Source organism: Somniosus microcephalus, chromosome 1 (assembly GCF_052327205.1).
Source record: "Somniosus microcephalus isolate GS21.2 chromosome 1, FLI_Smic_1.0, whole genome shotgun sequence".
Classification (NCBI taxonomy): Eukaryota; Metazoa; Chordata; class Chondrichthyes; order Squaliformes; family Somniosidae; genus Somniosus; species Somniosus microcephalus.
In genome coordinates, this window is record NC_140987.1 from 41,156,664 (window position 1) to 41,175,576 (window position 18,913).

Genomic DNA, 18,913 nt, shown 5'->3' on the forward strand with positions numbered 1-18,913 from the left:
GGCACTTGTGTGACGTGAATGTTACTTGCCACTTATCAGCCCAAGCCTAAATGTCGTCCAGGTCTTGCTGCATGGGGGCATAGACTACTTCATTATCTGAGGAGTTGCAAATTGAACTGAACACTGTGCAATCATCAGCGAACATCCCCACTTCTGACCTTATGATGGAGGGAAGGTCATTAATGAAGCAGCTGAAGATGGTTGGGACTAGGACACTGCCCTGAAGAACCCCTGCAGCGATGTCCTGGGGCTGACATGATTGGCCTCCAATAATCACAACCATCTTCCTTTGTACTAGCTATGATTCCAGCTAGTGGAGAGTCTTTCCCCTGATTCCCATTGACTTCAATTTTACTAGGGCTCCTTGATGCCACACTCAGGCTATGGGCCCTGACAACATTCCAGCAATAGTACTGAAGACTTGTGCTCCAGAACTAGCTGCGCCCCTAGCCAAGCTGTTCCAGTACAGCTACAACACTGGCATCTACCCGGCAATGTGGAAAATTGCCCAAGTATGTCCTGTCTACAAAAAGCAGGACAAATCCGACCCGGCCAATTATCGTCCCATCAGTCTACTCTCAATCATCAGCAAAGTGATGGAAGGTGTCGTCGACAGTGCTATCAAGCGGCACTTACTCAGCAATAACCTGCTAACTGACGCCCAGTTTGGGTTCCGCCAGGGCCACTCAGCTCCTGACCTCGTTACAGCCTTGGTCCAAACATGGACAAAAGAGCTGAACTCAAGAGGTGAGGTGAGGGTGACTGCCCTTGACATCAAGGCAGCATTTGATCGAGTGTGGCATCAAGGAGCCCTAGCAAAACTGAAGTCAATGGGAATCAAGGGGAAAACTTTCCATTGGTTGGAATCATACCTAGCACAAAGGAAGTTGGCTGTGGTTGTTGGAGGTCATTCATCTCAATCACATGACATCACTGCAGGAGTTCCACAGGGTGTAGTGTATGTAACCGTTCCACCTTTAAGAGAACTATTTTAAGGGTTGCACTACTTTATCTTGGCTGCGGTATACTGTAATACCGGTGGTGACCACACCGGTATATAAGTGCTGTGTAATGATTTATTGGGCAGTTCCGCCCTGACCTTCGACTAGTAAAGACCTGTTAAAATTTACTCTTGTGGTCTGTGTAGTAATTCTCATTATAACACACAGACTTAACAGTGGCGACGAGTACGATCTTACCCTGCGGCAGAGATACATCCAAGGCAGTTTGACGGGCGTTGAGAGGAGGCATCCGCCCTCATCATCCAGCTGAGAAAAGGCGCAGGTCTGAAGAGCAAAGGAAGAATCCTGACACGAAGTCTTCCATCAGCAACAGGCAGTGATCATCCCTTCTATCACGGTGGTGGGTAAGCCGAGCAGCGACGAGCAGCAAGTCGGCCACGTTGGCTGTGAAGTAGGGGAGGGAAAAACGGAGGATATAAGGGCGGAGAACTCGACCACGGCCGGGGAAAAGAGCCGGACAGAAGTCGGGGCCAGAGGCGCTGAGACTGGGGCAGCGTAAGGCACGGGAGCCGCGGTGAATGCAAACGCAGCCGGTGCGAAAGACCGGGCTGCAAGCGGGCTAGGAGACGCAACAGCGTCGAGAGAGAGCTCGACCACGACCGGTGAAAAAGACCGGGCAGCTACCGAGGCTGCGAGGCGCAGCGACCAGGTCAGCGGAAGGCGCGGGAGAAAATTTAAAAAAACCACGGAGAACTCAGCCGCAGCCGGGGGGAGAAAGGACCGGACTGCAAGAGGGGCTGGGAGGCACGATTCGAGAACCGCTGGGGAGGGCGAACGCAGCAATACGGCAATCGCCATTACAGCCAGCGGGGGAGAAAGGCAAACGCGGGAAGCCGCCATTTTCGTAGGCGGGGGAAGAAGACAAGCGCGGGAAACCACCATTTTGGAAAAAAAAAATAAAGGAAAAATTTCTTTTTGTTTCTCAAGAAGATTGCGAGGATGCCTAAGCGTGGTAACATCAATGATTTCGATCCCGATGTTGAAGATTGGGCCACGTATGTAGAACGCATAGAGATATATTGTAAGGCAAATAAAATATCAAATGAAGATAAAGCACTAACCTTACTAAACTCAATGGGTGCGAAGACATACGGGCTATTGAAGCATCTTCTATCACCAGCTAAACCGGCGGATCAGACTTTCGCTAATATTGTTGCTGTCCTGAAGAATCATTTGAACCCCACACCGCTGATGTTAGCGGAACGATTTAAATTTTATGCGAGAACGCAACTGAAAGAGGAAAGCAACGCGGAGTATTTAATTGAACTGCGTAAGCTAGCGAAATACTGTCAGTTTGGGGAAAGTCTGACAGAGGCACTGAGAGACAAATTCGTGTGTGGATTGTCGAAAGAAGGAACACAAAAGCGGCTGCTTGAAGAGAATGATCTTACACTTGATAAGGCTGTCACTATTGCAGCATCGCACGAAGCCGCAGCGAGAGGCACTGCGGAAATGCAGCTGAAGGCAGCGGTACTCAGCGTAGATCAAATGGCTTTGGGTACAACGAAATGTTATCGTTGTGGGAAGACAACACACGATCAGAACCAATGCTGGTTTAAAAACCAGGAATGTAGAAAATGTGGCAAGCTTGGTCACATAGCTAAAGTATGCCGGTCAAGAAAGAAGACCAGCAACAAAAAGCCACCGCAGGAAAGGTGCAGAAAGGTACATAAGGTGGCTGAGAAGAGTTCGGATGAACAGAATTCGGATTCAGACTCCAACAGCAAGGAACTGGGTAGTCTGAGAATTCACAATGTGAGTAAGGAAGCTGACCGACAAACTATCTGGGCCACACTGCAGATAGCAGGAGTCCAAGTGAAGATGGAATTGGACACCGGATCGGCGTTGACGGTCATGAATAAGCAAGATTACAAAAGGTTATTCACACATATTCCCCTACGGGATACGGAGATAGTATTAAAGACATATACGGGGCAAAGAGTATACCCCATCGGAAAGATAAAAGTCAAGGTGGTACACAAGGGCAAAGAACACCAAGGAATGGACATAAATGTACTACCTGAGGGAGGTCCACCACTTCTGGGACGGGAGTGGATCAGGAAAATAAATATGGACTGGCACTCCCTAAAAGCAATAACGGTAGATTCCGGGAAAAACAAAGATGTCAAAGATGTCCAGAATATTGGATGAGGGCATATGCAGCAGTGACAGTGACAAAGCAGAGTGAGAACTCGGTGAAGACAATCAGCTCAGACTCTGGTACTGATGGTGGTAAGACCAGCCCATGTGCAAAAGACAAGTCTAAAATGGACTTGCAGACTAATGATGGAAAAACGAAGGAGTGCATAAATGCTTCAGGAGAGAACCAAGTATCAGAACAGAATTCCACTGAACAACAACAACATAGTTTGACAGAGAATTCTGCGTCTGTCCAGTCTACCGACATGCACATTTCTGAGGAACACCGGGCTCGAACTCAACTCAATTTCAAACTACAACAGCAATTAGAACAAATGATTCGCCGTTTTGAGCAAGAGATGAATGCAAAGAAAAAGTTCTTTGACGCAGAGTTGGAGAATCTGGGAAGACAGCAGAAGCAGCTGATTGAGAAAATGGAGCAGGAACACACAAACCGTCTGCGCGATGAGGCCAAACGAATAAAAGCTGAGCAAGAAAGGGAATATGTCAAATTCATCGATCAGTTGAAAGCTAAGAAGAAAGAGCACCCTCTTGTGAGCAGTGTCAGCAGTAATAAGCCACTCAGGGAATTGGTGGCAGAGGCAAAAGCTGAAGTGATGGAGGAAATAGAAGACAATAGAGAAGAAGCAGAAGATGATGACTCATCTGAACCATTATCACCCCTACCAGGTCACGCACGTGGTCCCTCCGAACTGAGCCAAATCAGTCTGGAAGTAGAAAAACTTCCCAAGGTACTCGAGCCTTTAGAAGTCAGCAATGCTGGTTCTGAAGTTACGAAAGTTCAAGCTGTTAAGTCCAGTGAAGGACTATTAGATGAGTCACCCCAGCAACGAGAACCTACTATACCACCGAGAACTGCTACACCACCGCGGCGTCATCCGGACTGAGTCAGGAGGCGCAGGAGTCGCCGCCTCAGAGACTGAATCTGTGAACTGTTTTTACATGAATATATACTGTTAAGCTAAAAAGGGAGGATTGTACTGTATGTAACCGTTCCAACTTTAAGAGAACTATTTTAAGGGTTGCACTACTTTATCTTGGCTGTGGTATACTGTAATACCGGTGGTGACCACACCGGTATATAAGTGCTGTGTAATGATTTATTGGGCAGTTCCGCCCTGACCTTCGACTAGTAAAGACCTGTTAAAATTTACTCTTGTGGTCTGTGTAGTAATTCTCATTATAACACACAGACTTAACACAGGGCAGTGTCCTAGGCCCAACCATCTTCAGCTGTTTCATCAATGACCTTCCCTCCATCATAAGGTCAGAGGTGGGGATGTTCGCTGATGATTGCACACTGTTCAGCACCATTCAAGACTCGTCAGATACTGACGCAGTCCGTTTCCATATGCAGCAAGACCTGGACAACATTCAGACTTGGGCTGACAAGTGGCAAGTAACATTCGCACCACACAAGTGCCAGGCAATGACCATCTCCAACAAGCGAGACTCTAACCATCTCCCCTTAACATTCAATGGCATTACCATCGCTGAATCCCCCACTATCAACATCCTGGGGGTTACCATTGATCAGAAACTGAACTGGACCAGCCATATAAATACTATGGCTACAAGAGCAGGCCAGAGGCTGGGAATTCTGCGGCGAGTGTCTCGCCTCCTGACTCCCCAAAGCCTTTCCACCATCTACAAGGCACAAGTCAGGAGTGTGATGGAATACTCTCCACTTGCCTGGATGAGTGCAGCTCCAACAACACTCAAGAAGCTCGACACCATTCAGGATAAAGCAGCCCGCTTGATTGGCACTCCATCCACCACCTTCAACATTCACTCCCTCCACCACTGGAGCACTGTGGCTGCAGTGTGTACCATCTACAAGATGCACTGCAGCAACTCGCCAAAGCTCCTTCCACAGCACCTTCCAAACCCGCGACCTCTACCACTTAGAAGGACAAGGGCAGCAGACGCATGGGAACATCACCACCTACAAGTTTCCCTCCAAGCCACACACCATCCTGACTTGGACCTGTATCGCCGTTCCTTCACTGTCGCTGGGCCAAAATCCTGGAACTCCCTTCCTAACAGCATTGTGGGTGTACCTACACCATATGGACTGCAGCGGTTCAAGAAGGCGGCTCACCACCATCTTCTCAAGGGCAATTAGGGATGGGCACTAAATGCAGGCCTAGCCAGCGACGCCCACATCCCATCAATGAATTAAAAATTTTTTTTTTTTTAAACTCGGTCAATTGCTGCCTTGGTGTCAAGGGCAGTCACTCTCACTCACCTCTGGAATTCAGCTCTTTTGTCCATGTTTGGACCAAGGGTGTAATAAGTTCTGGAGCCGAGTGGTCCTGACGGAACCCAAACTGAGCATTGGTGAGCAGGTTATTGGTGAGTAAGTGCTGCTTGATAGCACTGTCGATGACACCTTCCATCACTTTGCTGATGATGGGGTGGTAATTGGCCGGATTGGATTCATCCTGTTTTTTATGAACAGGACATACCTAGGTAGTTTTCTACATTATTGGGTAGATGCCAGTGTTGTAGCTGTACTGGAACAGCTTAGCTAGAGGCGTGGCTAGTTCTAGAGCACAAATCTTGAGCACGACAGCTGGGATGTTGTCGGGGCCCATAGCCTTTGCTTTATCCAGTACGCTCAGCCATCTCTTGATATCACGTGGAGCGAATCAAATTGGCTGAAGACTGGCTTCTGTGATGGTGGGGACCTCAGGAGGAGGCCGAGATGGATCATCCACTTGGCCCTTCTGACTGAAGATGGTTGCAAATGCTTCATTGAGGATGGGGATGTTCGTGGAGTCTCCTCCTCCCGTCAATTGTTTAATGATCCACCACCATTCACGGCTGGATGTGGCAGGACTGCGGAGCTTTGATCTGATCCGTTGGTTGTGGGATCGCTTAGCTCTGACTGAAGCATGCTGCTTCCATTGTTTAGCATGCATGTAGTCCTGTGTTGCAGCTTCCCCAAGTTGGCACCTCATTTTTACGTATGCCTGGTGCTGCTCCGGACATGCTCTTCTACACTCCTCATTGAACCAGAATTGGTCGCCTGGCTTGATGTTAATGGTAGAGTGAGGGATATGCTGGGCCATGAGTATACAGACTGTGTTGGAATACAATTCTACTGCTGCTGATAGCCCACAGCGTCTCATGGATGCCCTTTTTGAGCTGTTAGATCTGTTCTGAATCTATCCCATTTAGCACAGTGGTAGTACCACACAACATGATGGAGGGTGTTCTCAGTGTGACAATGGGACTTCACCTCCACAAGGACTGTGCGGTGGTCACTGCTACCAATGCCGTCATGGACAGATGCATCTGCAGCAGGTAGATTGGTGAGGACGAGGTCAAGTAGGTTTTTCCTTCATGTTGGTTCTCTCACCACCTGCTGCAGTCCCAGTCTGGCAGCTATGGCCTTCAGGAGTGTACTCCATTTAGAGTACTGTCCTCAGTTCTGGGCACCGCACCTCAGGAAGGGCATATTGGCCTTGGAGGGGGTGTAGCGTAGAGTCACCAGAATGATACCGGGGCTAAATGGATTAAGTTATGAGGACAGGTTGCATAGACTAGGCTTGTATTCCTTTGAGTATAGAAGATTAAGGGGTGAACTAATTGAGGTGTTTAAGATGATTAAAAGAGTTCATGGGGTAAATAGAGAGAAACTATTTCCTCTGATGGGGGCATCCAGAAAAAAGGGGCATAACCTTAAAATTAGAGCCAGGTCATTCAGGGGTGATGTCAGGAAAGACTTCGTCACACAAAGGGCAGTGGAAATTGGAAACTCTCTCACCCAAAAAACTGTTGAAATTTATAAACTGAGGGTGCAAAATTAGGTAGCGGCCTGGTTCGAGGCGGTAATGCTGGTGAGGCGGGACATCCTGCACCCGGCAAGGAAGTCCCGCCCTGGCAGTGAAATTCACCTTACCGCCCCGCCCAGGAAGTGGAGCGCAATGTCGGGCACTCCACTTCTTGGTGGGGCGGTAACCGAAGCGATGTCGGGGCGCGATCGGCAGCGCTCGGCGGAGGCTCTGCCGAGCGCTGCCACGTTTCAAAGCCGTTACCCTTCAGTTAAAGCGGAGGGCCGCTGCGCACTCTGCAGGACCTGCGATGGCCCACACTAGGCCACCAGGGCTGCGTGGTGCCATGGCAGCAGCCTGGCGTTGCGATGCGGTGCCGGGCTGCGCGATGGCGGCCAGGACCATGCCGGGTAGCGCCTCAGCAAAGCCCCGCCAAATTTCACGGCAGGCACTTTCCCCCGGGTGATAACCCCTTTGCACCCCATTAGCGCCCCCTGGAGGCTCTAACGGCAGGCGCACTAAAGCCGAATTTCATCCCCCGAGAGTGATTGATTTTTGTTGGACAGAACCGTATTAAGGGTTACGGAACCAAGCCAGGTAAATGGAATTAAGATACAGATCAGCCATGATCTCACTGAATAGTGGAATAGGCTCGAGGGGTTGAATGGCCTACTCCTGTTCCTATGTTCCTATCTTAAAATCTATGCTAACAAGGGAGCATATGATATTGTAAGCATTACAGAGACTTGGCTAAATAATGATGTCGCATGGGGATTAAATTTACTGGGATAGAAAAACGAACAGGTAAGATGGCTTTATATTTAAATAGGGTATTGTGGCAGAGCCACCAAAGGACTCAGATCGTTTGTATATAATTCCTTTCACAACATGTTAGCTACAGTCTGAGTCTGTATCTTTATTTATGCTGTTTAACTGTACAGAGTGTGGTTACTTTAACAGCGCGGCTAAAACGTGATGACGTCACGCCGTTCATCACGTGATCCCCCACTGGTGGGAAAATGTGATGACGTGATGACGTCAGCCACAGGACTGCAGGGGCAGTCCTCATGGAGCCTCCAGAGAGAGCAGACCTACATTTGATGTTATCCTGCAGTTTCTTGTTAAAGCCTGTTTGTTTCATTAAAGTTCGTTTTGTTTGATCGCCTGAGTAGAACTCAGTCTTGAATTTGGGAACCCACGTTCCTACATTGGTGACCCCGACTTTCGTGAACGGTTTTCGCGGAAGACCTTCAGCATGGACACGAACGCCGTGACTCTGAAACTGCCACAGTTCTGGGAGCAACAACCAGCCACGTGGTTTATCCAGGCTGAAGCCCAGTTCACCATCAGGAACATCGTCGTGGATCAGACCCGTTATTACTACATGGTCTCCGCCCTCGATAGCGCCACTGCCTCGCGGATCATCAGCCTCCTCCCTAGTCCTCCTACTGACAGCAAGTATGATACGTTAAAGGCGCGGTTGCTACAGGTCTTCGGGCTCTCGAAGTCAGAACGTGCTCGCCGGCTCCTCGCTATGCCCGGTCTCGGGGACTCCAAACCTTCCGAGCTCATGAGCCAAATGCTCACGCTCTTAGGTGCCGAATCGGAATGCTTCCTCTTCCGGGAGCTATTCCTCTGCCAACTGCCGGAGCAGGTGCAGGCTGCCCTAGCCAGATCCGAGATCACACACTGCGCCGAGCTTGCTGCCGAAGCAGATAAGATTTTCACAGTAACCCAGCAGTGCTGCGCAGCCACGAGGCGCCCATCCCCCACAGATGCGGCTCCAGCTCCTCTTGCAGCGGGCTGGTGCTCCTACCACGCCCGTTTTGGCGCGAAAGCACGACGCTGCCGCTCTCCCTGCAGTTTTTGGCCCCCCAAAAAAAACAAAGCTCCTGCAGCGTTCCTGGCGAAGGAGGACCGGGTCTAACGGGTGCTCCGCGGCTGCGATGGCCATCGGATCTACGGGGAAACTTCTTTACATCACCGATTCCCTATCGGGTCGACGTTTCCTTTGTGACACCGGGGCGCAGTGTAGCATCCTACGTGCGTCGAATCTCGATATGCAAGCTGGGAACCACGGTTTTTCCCTCGTGGCGGCTAATGGCACAGCCATTCGAACTTTCCAAAAGCGGCAGGTCCAAGTCTGTTTCGGCGGTCAGCGCTTCCATTGGGAATTCGTCATGGCCACAGTCTCGCAGGCCATCCTAGGGGCGGATTTTCTGTGTGTCAACGGCCTCCTCGTCGATGTCCGGCACCGCCTGTTGATCAACGCGGCCACCTTCCACTCGATTCCGTGCCACCACGGTACCACCGTGGCGCGCTCTATCGCCTGCGCTTTCCCTTCTCCGGATGACTTCACTCGGCTCCTCGGAGAGTTCCCGGAGCTGACAAGACCCACTTTCTCCTCCTCGGCCACGAAGCATGGTGTTCAACATCATATCACCACTATATCACCACTACTGGCTCCCCGGTTTATGCACGGGCTAGAAGGCTCGAACCCGGCAAGCTCGCAGCTGCGAAAGCGGAGTTCGACACAATGGAGCAGCTGGGGATTATTCGCCGGTCGAATAGTCCCTGGTCTTCATCTCTCCGCATTGTTCCGAAACCGGGCGGCGGCTGGCGGCCATGCGGTGACTACCGACACTTGAACGACGCCACTACTCCTGATCGGTACCCGATCTCGCATATTCAGGATTTCTCGGCCCATTTGGTGGGAAATTCTATCTTTTCTAAAGTCGACCTCGTCCGGGGGTATCACCAGGTTCCCGTGCACCCGCAAGATGTCCCGAAAACTGCAGTCATCACCCCTTTCGGCCTTTTTGAGTTCCTGCAGATGCCATTTGGCTTGAAGAATACGGCACAGGCTTTCCAGCGCTTAATGGACTCCGTGCTCCGAGACCTAAACTTCATCTTCGTCTACCTTGACGACATTCTCATCGCCAGCGCTAGCAAGGAAGAGCATATCTGCCATTTGCGTATCCTCTTTACACGCCTCAGCCAGCACGGTTTGATCATCAACCCGGCCAAGTGCCAGTTCGGCCTGCAGCGGATTGATTTCTTGGGACACCGCATAACATCAGATGGTGCCGTCCCCTTACTGACGAAGGTGGAAGCTGTTACCTCTTTCCCGTGCCCGCCAACCGTCAAGACCCTGCAAGAGTTCCTGGGGATGGTCAACTTCTATCACCGATTCGTCCCTAAGGCAGCTCAGCTAATGCAGCCTTTGTACAGGGCCCTCAAGGGCAAGTCCCGTAAGGATCTAATCAGCTGGACGGCCGAGATGGACCAGGCGTTCGTCAACACCAAGAGCGCTTTTGCCAATGCAACCATGCTGGCGCACCCACTTCCAGGTGCCACCATCGCCCTTACCACAGACGCGTCAGACTACGCCATCGGCGCAGTGCAGGAGCAGTGGGTGAACGGCACGTGGCAACCGCTGGCATTTTTCAGCTGTCAACTACGGAAAAATGAAAGAAAATACAGCACCTACGATTGAGAGTTACTGGCCCTTTTCCTAGCCATTCGCCATTTCCGGTTCTTATTAGAAGGACGTCCCTTCACGGCTTTTGTCGACCACAAGCCTCTAACGTTCGCCATGGCCAAGACCGCCGAACCGTGGTCCGCTCGTCAACAATGTCACCTGACGTTTATTTCTGAATTTACCACGGACATTCAACATGTGTCTGGTAAAGACAACCTGGTAGCGGATTGCCTCTCCCGTGCGACGGTCCATGCGGTTCACCTGGGGATTGACTACGCCCTCATGGCTGCGGATCAGGCCTCGGACCCAGAGGTCCAATCATACAGAACCGTCCCCTCTAGTTTCCAAGCGACCGACGTCAGTTTCCAGGCCGCAGGCACCACGCTCCTTTGCGACGTCTCCATGGGCGTTCCCCGACCTATCGTGCCAGTCGCATGGCGCCGGAAGGTGTTTGACGTCATACACGGGTTGTCGCACCCTGGTATGAAGGCTTCACAACGGCTAATGTCGGCGAAGTTCGTCTGGAAGGGTACGCACCTCGATGTCCGTGACTGGGCCAACACCTGCGTGGTCTGCCAGAAGACCAAGGTCCAGCGTCATGTAAAAGCTCCAGTGGCTACGTTCGCTGTTCTGGAGCGTCATTTTGACCACGTGCATGTGGACCTTGTGGGGCCACTTCCGCCTTCTCATGGTTATACGCATCTCCTCACCATGGTGGACCGCACCACTAGGTGGCCAGAGGCAATTCCTTTGGTTTCCACCACTTTTTATGCAGACGTCGCTAGAGCTTTCATCTCCTGTTGGGTTGCTCGTTTCGGGGTACTGGCGGACATCTCTTCCAATCGTGGGCCACAATTTTCCTCGGAGCTCTGGAACGCTGTAACTCAGGGGCTCAGCACCAAACTTCATTGCACCACCGCCTATCATCCACAGGCGAACGACCTTTGCGAGCGATTCCACAGGTCGCTTAAAGCCGCCCTACGGGCCAGTCTTCAAGGTGCGGGATGGGTGGACAGACTCCCATGGGTCCTTTTGGGTCTTCGTACGGTGCCCAAAGAAGACCTGCAATCGTCCTCGGCCGAACTTGTTTATGGCCAGCCGCTCCGAGTACCAGGGGATTTCCTCCCTTCTCCCACAGAGCCATGGTCCGCCTCCCAGCAACTCGTCAGCCATCAGGAAGCGGCCAGATGCTCACTCCGGTGCCTACATCAAATCACGGCCTACAGAGCTCCCACGTGCCAGCGGAGCTGAAGAACGCCGAGTACATATTTATCCGCCACGACGCTCACCGGGATCCGCTCAAGCCCCCTTACACTGCTCCTTTCCGCGTCATCGAATCAGGAGACAAATCCTTTTCGGTCGACATCGGAGGAAAGCCGGATCACATTTCGGTGGACCGGTTGAAGCCGGCTCACCTGGACCTGGACCGCCCAGTCGTCGTCGCTTAACCGCCGAAACGTGGCCGACCGCCCGCAGCCGCCATGCCAGATCAACCACAGCCGCCCGCCAGCTAGACCACACTCGCCATGCCAGCTCAACCACAACCGCCCGCCAGATCGACCACCGTCCATCAGCTTCCTCTGCAGGGTTACCGAAGTCGCTCGGACAGACTTGTCAGGCCTCCTCGACGTCTCACTTTTGCTGTTAAAGACAATTCTGGGGGGGCGCATGTGGCGGAGCCACCAAAGGACTCAGATCGTTTGTATATAATTCCTTTAACAACATGTTAGCTACAGTCTGAGTCTGTATCTTTATTTATGCTGTTTAACTGTACAGAGTGTGGTTACTTTAACAGCACGACTAAAACGTGATGACTTCACGCCGTTCATCACGTGACCCCCCCACTGGCGGGAAAACGTCATGACGTCATGACGTCAGCCACGGGACTGCAGGGGCAGTTCCTCGTGGAGCCTCCAGAGACAGCAGACCTACATTCGATGTTATCCTGCAGTTTCTTGTTAAAGCCTGTTTGTTTCATTAAATTTCGTTTTGTTTGATCGCCTGAGTAGAACTCAGTCTTTTAGTTACAAACTCACGTTCCTACAATATATTGATAAAGTATAAAATAAAAACTGAAAATGCTGGAAATACTCAGCAAGTCAGGCAGCATCTGTAGAGAGAGAAACAGAGTTAACATTTCAGATCGATGACCCTTCGCCAGAACTGGAAAAAATTGGAGATGTAAAAGGTTTTTAAGCAAGTGTAGGGGCAGGGAGAGGGAGGAGGACAGGAAAGAACAAAAGGGAATATCTGTGATAGGATGGAAGGCAGGAGAGATTAAGAGACAAAAGGAATGATGGTGCAAGGCAAAAGGAGACAAGTTAAGAAACAAAAGATGAGTCTAGTTGAAATGTAAATGGCAGAATCATCAACAGCTGCCATGTGAGAAAAAAAAATAGGTGCAGAAGTTATGGTCTGAAATTGTTAAACTCGATGTGGAATCCAGAAGGCTGTAAAGTGCCTAATCGAAAGATGAGGTGCTGTTCCTCCAGCTTACATTGAGCCTCATTGGAACAGTGTAAGAGGCCGAGGATGGAGAGGTCTGAGTGGGAGTGGAGCGGAGAATTAAAGTGACAGGCGACCGGAAGCTCGGGGTCACCCTTACGGACTGAACGGTGGTGTTCCACAAAGACATTCCCTTTGTTCTTTCCTCTCCTCCTCCCTCTCCCTGCCCCTACACTTGCTAAAAAACCTTTAACATCTCCAATTTTTTCCAGTTCTGATGATGGGTCATCGACCTGAAACGTTAACTCTGTTTCCAGCATTTTCTGTTTTTATTTCAGATTTCCAGCATCCGCAGTATTTTGCTTTTGTATTGATAAAGTAGTTAGGCAAATCAGAATTGCATACAGATGAGGTGGAAGTGTTGTGGATCAAATTAAATGATATCAATGAGGAGAGGTTGGAAAAGTTAGGGGACTGCTCTCCTTGGAACAGAGAAGGTTAAGAGGTGACCTAATAGAAGTTTTCAAGATGGTGAGAGGTTTTGGTAGAGTAGATAAAGAAAAACTATTCCCTCTGCGAGTGGGTCAATACCAAAGGTCATAGATTTAAAATCATTGGCAAAATATCTCGAGGGAAGAGGAGGAGAATTTATTTCACTCAGAGGGTTGTCGGGATCTGGAACGCTTTACCTGAAGAGGTGGTGGTAGCTGTTTCCATCAATAATTTTAAAATGGAGTTGGACAGGTACTGGAGGATGAAGAACTTACAGGGTTACGGTGGGGGTGGGGAAGGGGGGAGGGGACTAAGCACCGGCCAGAGGTAAGTCCCGGGAGGAGGGTTGGGTTGGGCTGCGGCTGTGGTGTGGAGGGGGGCGGTGCGGGGGATCACGACGAATGTTGAGTCGGGGATAACTCCAGCTCCTCCTGCCTTCACAGGAAGGTATTTTTAAAAATTTAGCTGGCGGCCGTAGGGGCTGCTGAAGAGCCCTGAGCAAGGCAGGCCCAGTGCCTGCCCCGTTCATCGAAATTCTTGTTTGCAGAGGGGTCCTTTAACAGGCATTAGATGCATAATTAACACATGTAAGGGACTATTGCCTGTTCTTGGCTGCCACCCGGGATGCCTAAAAAGTGGGCACTTGTGCACAGGCTGTCCCACTGCTGAATTGCGCTCGTTTAACTCCCCGTCTCTACCAATTTCTACCCCATTTTGCTTGCACTCATCAACAATTTTGCTTGATGATTTTGTCTTAAATCCATTGTTATAAATCTCATCATCAAGGAACTACTTATGAAATAACGCTGGACGGCCAGCTGGTGGCGCCGTCCAAGGAGTATAAATACTCGGGCGTGGGCCCCAGCTTGCCAGGGACATTTTGTAAGACAAGGAGCTAGTGAAATACAACTAGACTTCCATGTTCTGAAACAAGTTGATTAAATTGACGTAATAAAACTCACTACGCACTTGGTTTGAGCAAAACAAGTTGACTAAAGCCTTGCTTTATGCTCAATCCAATTGCGTAGTGAGTTTTATTACGTCATCCATTTCCTGTGTTACCTTTCCCCACTGCTTCTTTTTTCTTTTGTCTTTCGCAGTTTTTTTTTAGTTCGGCTTGTTCGATACCATTTTCATTCTTTACTCATTTTTTTCGCCCCCACAGGACAGACAAACCCAGGTGAGATCGACTCAGAAGGGCATTGAAGGAAAGCCCCTGCAGTGCTGCGGATACTCTGGAAGTCAGAATGACACAGAACATGTGGCAGCAGTTGTGGGAAGCAGAAAGAAGACAACGTGGGAGATGCATAAGATGTTGTAAATTAGCCTTGATATCACTGGGGAAGGTCAAAAAAATGACGGAAATTAATTGAACACATCGTGAAGATAGATTTGAGAAAGAGGTTACTGTATTTGAGCACATTAGTTACGGATGATTTCTTGTCTTGTCTAACTTATAAACAAATGTGATTCTTTGATTAGCGTGAGAGTTGTGATAAAACATCTTGGAGGAAGGGCGCAGTCTTAGCAGACAGCAAAGTGCCGAGTTGGCCTGTGCAAAGACTACTCTGCCTTCGAAGAATGAGCATTCAAACTAAAATTTGATCTTTTTAAATAAAAAAAGGAAGAGGTTTTCTGAGTGGGGCAGTCTCCTCCTAACTGGGGATCATTTTCACGCTGGCTTGGTCACGCAGTTAAATGGCAGTCTGGGCATCACTTCACGTTTGGGTAGATGCAGGTTTAACAGAGTAGTAAATCTTTAACAATGGTGGCCCAAAATAAAAATCAATTCAGTCAATCATTGGAAGTCCAACTGGAAAATTGCTGCCTTGCCTGCCTACACAACAACAGCAAATACACTTTAAATGAGTTGTGATGTTAAGTGAGACTGGGTAAACTTGGGTTATATTCCCCAGAGATGAGTATTTTAAGAAAGAAGAAAGAAAGACTTACATTTATATAGCGCCTTTCATGACCACCGGACATCTCAAAGTGCTTTATGAAGGTACTTTTTCTTTGGAGTGAAGTCACTGTTGTAATGTGGGAAACGCAGCAGCCAATTTGTGCACAGCAAGCTCCCACAAACAGCAATGTGATAATGACCAGATACTCTGTTTTAGTTGTGTTGATTGAGGGATAAATATTGGCCAGGACACCAGGGAGTACTCCCCTGCTCTTCTTCGAAATAGTGCCAGGGGATCTTTTACGTCCACCTGAAAGAGCAGACGGGGCCTCGGTTTAACATCTCATCTGAAAGACGGCAGCTCCGACAGTGCAGCACTCCTTCAGCACTGCACTGCAGTGTCAGCCTAGCTTTGTGTGCTCAAGTCCCTGGAGTGGGACTATGAACCAACAACCTTCTGACTCAGAGGCGAGGGTGCTACCCACTGAGCCACAGACATGGAATCTGATTGAGGTGTTTAAAATAACAACAGAGTAGATAGGGAACGACTCCTCCATCTAGTAGGGAAATCAACTGTAGCCAGCGCTGGAGTCCTTTCAGGAACAAATTACCAAGAGAGGAAAGCCACCTCAGTCCCATCACCCTTTTGCACCACAGCATCTTTTGTGATACTGGCCCTCAGATAGACCTAGTAGAAGCACTAGAATAGGAGAAAGGAGAGCATAGTTAGACACCTGGGGAAGCACAGTGTAAGGATGAATTATTGATTTCCTTGATGCACTTCTGTTATTCATGGAGATTATGGTCATACAGGAAAGGGTGCACCTACTTTGCATTCAATCAGATGATTAAGACATGCGTAGTCATGTGGGCCCAAAGATGTCTGATGTGATGTGATGTTTTAGGATGAGTACTGGATTGAAGGAATTCTCATTTATTTGAAGGCGGGGGAGGAGTTACGACAGTGGTGACAAAGGGAGATTGCTTTAAACACACGGCAGTTGAGTTTTGGTGCCCCTTGAAGCTGTCACTAAGGAGTCTTCCAAATGACGGGCTTTCTGATGCTCCACTCGGTTCCGTTCCACCAACAAAGCAACTAAGGCCACCTCCTCGGCAATCTCCATGTCCAGGACTTTTTTGGTGGCATGGGTGTGGAGGGCACAGCAGACTACAGCTATGCAGCATATTTGATCTGAAGCCTCTCCTGATTTATGGAGGCAACAAGCGCGCCCCTGAGGGGCACGGAAGATCCTCTCACATGACATATAGCCCGTGGTGGTGTTCCTCAGTTACACTTCTTCCACCTGACAGAGGGGCTATTATCCACAGCACCTTGTCCCCCACAAGTTGTCCTCTCACTTGACTCTTTTGATGGACTCAGGGAGGCCAGGATTCCTAAGGATGAATGGAGCGTGGCAACTTCCAACAAATCTGGCATTCACATAAAAAATTGTTGGCAAGAGATCAGAAGTAATCCGGTCATTCAGCGAGTGGTTGCCCTTTGTTAAAATAGTTAAAGGGGGTTCATGGTAGGAGCTCATAATGATATGCAGATGCACCCAACATTATGGGGAATGCAGTAAGGCAATAAAACTAGATTGCCCCATTCATGCTGCTGCCTCACTGTCAGGCCAAACTGGATGAATTCCCCAGCTCTCCTAAAATCAGTTACCTGACAAATACATGTCCTGATGACACCCTGGGTGATGTTACATAGATTGCCATCTGCCTGCGGATAAGAGTTGAATACCATCATAATTTTCACAGTCACAGGGAAGACTGTCAGGGCAGATGATCTTGGCTATAGGTCTTCATGTGGTAGTTGGCGCAGTTCCCCTATTGTCACTCTGGTGAAGTGCACTCTTCTAACGCAGAGGTCCTCACTAAGGTCTGCAGAGTGACCTGTGTTGCCTGTGTATTCTCTTCGGGGGCAATATCTTGAAGGTTGCTGTAAGGGGTTTTCTCCGATACCGGTCCCCCATTACACACAGTTCTTGGACGTCAGGATTTATAAGAACAAAATACACACGGCACAGGGTTTTGGCTCAACCTTTGGTTGCATTGTGGCGTACCGATCACAGAAAGGACTGTGGTAAACCACTGTATTGTATATTGCCACCTCTGGGTGGCGCTGTGTATGGAGGCATGCCTCAGCTGACTCCACCCACCACTGTGTGGGTTTCGTTCAGACTTGTTCAGTCACTCACGAAGAAGCATGGTCTCTTCTTAGCTAATAAAAGCCTTATTCATCTCTTCTTTCGACTCATCATCTCTTCTTCGACTCATCACCTTTTATGAAGTAATTGATAAGCGTATCAAGGACACAATCCGCTTTTCGGTCCATAGACTATAAATCAGGCGTCATGCCTTTAAGAAGGATCACACCTTTAAGAAACTCGATCTACAACATAGTTAAGCCCAGAGCGGGGGAGGGGCAGTCGAAGCTGGGGACTAAGTAAAGGCAGTCGGACTTGGTGGAGTCTCTGACGCCATTTTTGTGTTCAACATGCGGTCTCAACAATTAAACCTTTTCTGTTGAACCTCTCCGAGTTCAGTATATTTTATTAGGAGTACGTAGACTCCTACAGCATCCTCCCGATATGCTGCGTCACTCTCCTTGCTTCGATCCACTCCTGATGCTGCTCCTCCTTCATTATAATGGCAAACAAAGGAATGTCCATTGGGAATTCCACACCTGGTCCTGAGAACCTTTCACTGTGGGTGAGGGCAAAATATCCCAGGAGTCTTGCAATGCCACAGGCAAGTCCGCCGCCAAAGCAGTAAGGAATGCTCGGAAAACTCTTTCCCAGCTCCAGTAATCCATAGGCAAAGTTTCTGCACTCTCTAGGTTGGTCACTCCTACCAGTCTCAGTGGTTACTGAAAACAGCGAGGAATTTCAATGCCTGAATGGCTGGAAGAAAGAAAGACTTGCATTTATGTAGCACCTTTCATGACCACCGGACATCCCAAAGCGCCTTACAACCAATGAAGTATTTTTTGAAGTGTAGTCACTGTTGTAATGTAGGAAACACGGCAGCCAATTTGCGCACAGCAAGCTCCCACAAACAGCAACGTGATAATGACCAGATAATCAGTTTCAGTGATGTTGATTGAGGGATAAATATCAGCCAGGACACTGGGGATAACTCCCCTGCTCTTCTCCGAAGAGGTCCATTCCCAGCACTTCACCCACATGGCAACAGTGACTGCAAGAAATAATTCAATTGCGCTGGAACACTTTCTGATATCCTGAGGTATGTGACAAGCTGCCATATAATTGCAAGTTATTTCTATCTTGTCTACTGTGATGTCTCTCACCTTGAATAAGAAAATTCCTAAAAATAAGTTGCAACAAATATTGCATTTTGAAAAATAAGCAATAAAAGCCAAATTTTTATGTTTCTGCTGTGGAACAAAATCCATTCTCCACTGCATGACTAACCAACACATTTAATTATGTTTAAATCGCAATGCATGATGTTCATACTTTTGTTCAACTTATTCAATTAGAAGATTTAAAGAAAAAAGTATTGTACTTGTTACACGAGGGATAAGAGAATGCTCGCTATATTCAAAAAAATTACGATATTTTTGGGCAGCGGACTGCAATGAAATTCCTCGGCACATTGT

The 18,913-nt window shown here is 49.0% G+C and overlaps 1 protein-coding gene across 1 annotated transcript in view; it reads left to right on the forward strand.

The window, feature by feature from the left end:
- Nucleotides 1–18,684, forward strand: part of LOC147124038 (uncharacterized) — a 44,887-nt gene extending 26,203 nt beyond the window's left edge. The window contains exon 3 of the mRNA XM_086002753.1: nt 14,545–18,684. The gene's annotated coding sequence lies outside the window, so the exon portion shown is untranslated. The remainder of the gene's footprint in view (nt 1–14,544) is intronic.
- The last annotated feature ends 229 nt before the right edge of the window (nt 18,685–18,913 follow it).